The sequence below is a fragment of the Zea mays genome, chromosome 4 (assembly GCF_902167145.1).
Source record: "Zea mays cultivar B73 chromosome 4, Zm-B73-REFERENCE-NAM-5.0, whole genome shotgun sequence".
Lineage (NCBI taxonomy): Eukaryota > Viridiplantae > Streptophyta > Magnoliopsida > Poales > Poaceae > Zea > Zea mays.
The window spans coordinates 150,194,200-150,198,689 of NC_050099.1; positions in this window are offsets into that span (position 1 = coordinate 150,194,200).

The following is a 4,490-nucleotide window of genomic DNA, read 5'->3' on the forward strand; positions in this document are numbered from 1 at the left end:
CCTCCCCCTCCTCCTCCTCAGCCAACCACCCACCATCTTTGTCTAACAACCTGCAACTAAGAGTAAACAAATAAGCACATATAAAAAGATGTATTTAGAAATAGTTGCGAAATAAAAAAACTATAGCATTACATCGATTAAAAATAATCTTCATATGTGTTGGGGTTAGCCGGATCATAACTCTCATCATCACTATCAACCATTTCATAGTCAACACCATCTGAAAGTGCAAGTTTGTCATTAATGTAATTGCCTTCAAGGATTACTAAGTCATTCTCATTTTGCCCCTCACCCTCCTCCTCATCAACAACCATTTCAATATCTACTTCCATTCTGATAGCTTAGGTTAAGTCTATCTCAAATCGCCCTTCTAGCCCATCTTCGTGGAAGAACTCTCCATCATATGTATTTGGGTCTAAGTTATAATCTTCATCGTTAGGAACAGGTAATCTACCATGCGTCGATACCTTATACACAACAACCCAACCCTTAAGATGTTCTTTCGTTTGGCACGCATATGGGAGATAATACACTTGTGTGGCTGTTGGGCCACGATATAGACATCGTCTCCTGGTAAGGTGGAATCTTGTCGAATTTCGACTATCTCAAGATTAGAATGTGTCTGTCTCGTCACTTAAGGGTCAGACCAATGACATTTGAATATCACTGGAGTAAGGTTTAGAACCATGAAAATTGAGTTCATATATTTCTTCGATTCGTCCAAAATAATCGACATCGTCAAGGCCGAGCGTAAAGACTACAGAACACGTAGTTTTCGATAGGGCCGACTTTGGTCGTGGTTTGTTGTGCGAAAATGGTATCCATTGACGTCATACCCAGAATATTTCTTGACCCTATAAGCAAAGTCGTTGGCTACTTGTCTCAACTCGGCACTCATAGACGGATCTCTTTGGCCCTGCAAGTATTCACAAGTTAGAAGACGCTTAATTGAGTTCATAGACAGATATCTTTGACAAACTAAGCATGTACCTTACATTTGAACCAGGAAATGAAATCGGGCACTCCATTTCTCGCACCCTTTCTAAGAAGAGTATCATATTCCTGTGGAGTTGGGTCCTTTGATCGACGCCAGAGTTCATGAAGAAATTGTTCCATGTATGGCGTCACCTCTTCAAGGTTGGTCAATACATATAGCATGATATGCCGCCACTCTTCATGTTGTGTGGAAGGAGCAGGTCGTCATAATAGGGGAGCCAAGTCAAGCCTGACTTATGTGTTCACATATGCTGCTCACCATATCCCACAAAACCACCTTCTGTATTGGCCACGAGCCCATCTATCTGTTGACGAATTTCGGCACCAGTCATCGTTGCAGGTGGGCGGTCTGTCACTACAACACCTTTCGTAAAGTTCTTGATGTCTAGGCGGAATGGATGGTCAGGAGGGAGAAATTGTCAATGTTTATCGAAGGACGAATATTTTCCACCCTTTTTCAACCAAATGAACCTAAGAGCTTTCTTGCAAACTAGGCATGAGAACTTACTGTGAACACACCAGGCGCAGAATAGCCCGCTCGGCAGCATCTTCAGCTCTTTTTGCTTCTTCTGAAACGTCATGAGATTCCTTCTCATTTCTTTTGATGGCTTCATCAGCGATTTCTTGTCCACCCTCCAGCCAAACATCAGAATAAAATTTCCCACCTAGGGTAGTAACTTTGAGTGAAGGGTTTCTAATATCATCAGCTGAGAAGGCAAAGTCTGGCTGAGCTACAGCCTTAGCATGATCGCAGCCAACCTTCTCCAGGATGGACGTAGCCCCACGGGCACCGGCGAAGGCACAAAAGTCCCCTCTGTCGCTAAGAACTACCAAAGCCATCAAGCATCCCCGTAGCAACTCCAAAGAAAAGGAGAATTGCTAGTGTGCTAGATGTTGTTATGGAGTCTGTGAAAACATCAACTCCTGCTTTTGTCGAAGCGCCTAGCACGAAGGGTAAAGTTTCAAAGAAATCTGATGAGGCCGGCATAGTGCAGACTATTTCGGAAGCTGGACCCTCAGAAGTTCCTGCCGAAGCTAGACCTTTGGAAAGCGCTCCGATAGTCCTAGAGAAAGAGGGTGCTTCTGAGAAATCCAAATCTCCTACTCCTGAAGCACCTGCTAAAGAGCTGGAATTTATTGTGTCACATGCTTCGGGGAAGCGGTTATCAGAAGAGCAAGTTGCCAAAGAGCAACATTATGCCAAGGAACTGAAGTACCCCCGAGGGTCCTTGTTGTATGGTGGCGATGATGAAGAAGACTTCCTTTATTGTCTGTTGGACAACAAAGAGATACATGTCTACCGGGAAATAACGGACAATATAGGATATTCGAAGCTTGAACTCGGCTTATCTGCAATGTCAAAAGACCAACTTGCAGATAGCCTTGCCTACAATAGTCTGAAGGTGTGTATATTTTGACTTGTTATAAAATAAATTATTTTTTATAGTTTTTCTTGCTATCATTATGTGCTCATTCTTCATTTTGTAGGGCTTAATTCTAAGCAAGGCTTTAAAGGCCCAGAAGGAAGCAAAAGATGAAAGCTCATAAAGATGAGAGCTCTTGGGAATCTTCGCTCAGAAGTTATCACACTTAGGAAAAAAGCTCTCAAAAAGGATAGGATTTTACTTTCCTTAGTGGAGAAGCTGAAATCTAGTGAGGCTAGTCTTGCTACACAAGTCGAAGCTCATAAAACCGAAGTGGAAGAGCTAAAAAAGAATGTTGCCAAAGTAACCAAAAAATTTGAAGTCAAGGCTGTGAAGCATGAGATTTGCGTGATCGAGAGGTCAAGAGCGCAAAAGAACGCTGATGAGCTTCAGGCTTCGAAAGAAAAATGTTATGAGATCTCCTTAGAATGCGCCAAGAAGTTAAAGGACAGCTTTGCTAAGGTTGGGGCATATTCTTCTGAACAAAAATTCATATGTGGCGACCCTAATGGAGTTGTCCAGTGGATCAGCGGAGAAGCCGAAGCGTTTGACGAAATTTTAAATGATCGAGGAGATTTCTGTGCCTTCGCTGGTGCACAAGGGACCACGGCGATCTTAGAGAAAGCTGGTTGCGATCATGCCAAGGCTGTAGTTCGGCCATGATTTGTTTTCTCAGCGGAGGATATTAAAAACCCTTCGGTCGAAGCTTCTGCGCTAGGCAGGAAATTTTACTCCGAGGTGTGGATGAAGGGCGGTCGTCAGATAGCTAATGAAGCTATTAAAAAGATTGAAAAAGGATCTCATGATGCTCAAGAAGAAGCCAAACAAGCTGAAGAAGCTGCTGAGCGTGCAAGGCTTATAGGTACCACTACTGAGGTTTAGCTTCGAAATTCGTTTTCAGCTTCGGAATTAATAAATATTTTCTTATGATGTAGCTGAACTTTCACCCCTCGGAGCCGTACAACCCTGAAGTTGACCCAGCCTTGAAGGAAGCATTAGATATTATTAAAATTGCTAATGAAGCTATTGACGAAGCTATCAAGAGACTGCTGAATGAAGCCGCTGAGAAAGTGTTGAAAGAAGATTAAAACTTTGTATATTTAAGAGTTTAATGTTTGTATATGACCTTCGTCTCTTGTAAGAACCAAACATCAAGTATTTGTATGTGTGTTAATGTAATATATTTCTTTGTGATGCATGAAACCTTTGTACGTACCGTTTTTTGAGCCGCTGGTGAAAAAACACATTCCCTTCTTTTTATGCTTCACGAAGAAAAAGATTCCCTTTTGTCTATTCAATACTGGGTATTGTGCTACGGTTGCTATGTAGTAATACTGCTGACGAAGATTCTCCTCCTGTGTGAAAATATATCTGCCGAAGGCATATCTTATGTATAGTATGTTCAATTTTTCCTTGTTTCTCCACGGCTCTTTACTGATGCAAAATGATGTATGATGCGATGTTGTGCGCTATGATATGATGGTATGATGCAAAATGTTATTTGTGTCGAAGGTAAAAACCCACACGAATACACACCCAGACTCTGCATCCCCTTGAGAACGACTTTGGAGTCTCTTCACCTTTTACTTAGGTGGTATTTCAGCTCTGCATTCCCTTAGGAACGACTTTGGAGCTAAGCTCTACATCCCCTTAGGAACGACTTTGGAGCTTCTTCACCTTTTACTTAGGTGGCATTTAAGCTCTACATCCCCTTAGGAACTACTTTGGAGCTTCTTCACCTTTGACTTAGGTGACATTTAAGCTCTGCATTCCCTTAGGAACGACTTTGGAGCTTTGTGACTTACTCTTCATTCCTTTAGGAATGACTTTGGAGGTTTGTGACCCGCTCTTTTTACACTTAATGGTGTAATCATAGTCTTATTACATTGGACTGAAGGTTAAACCTTCTTGTATTGTCTTTTTTAGAGGAAAATGTAAAGACAAAAATAAGTAAAAATACATTGGATTAAAACACTATTTTTGTGGAAGCGTTGTGCCGCCTTCAGTAGATATGCCTCGACTCGGGCATAGTGCTATTGACTGTGCGAGCTTCGGACTCCTCCCGAAGGT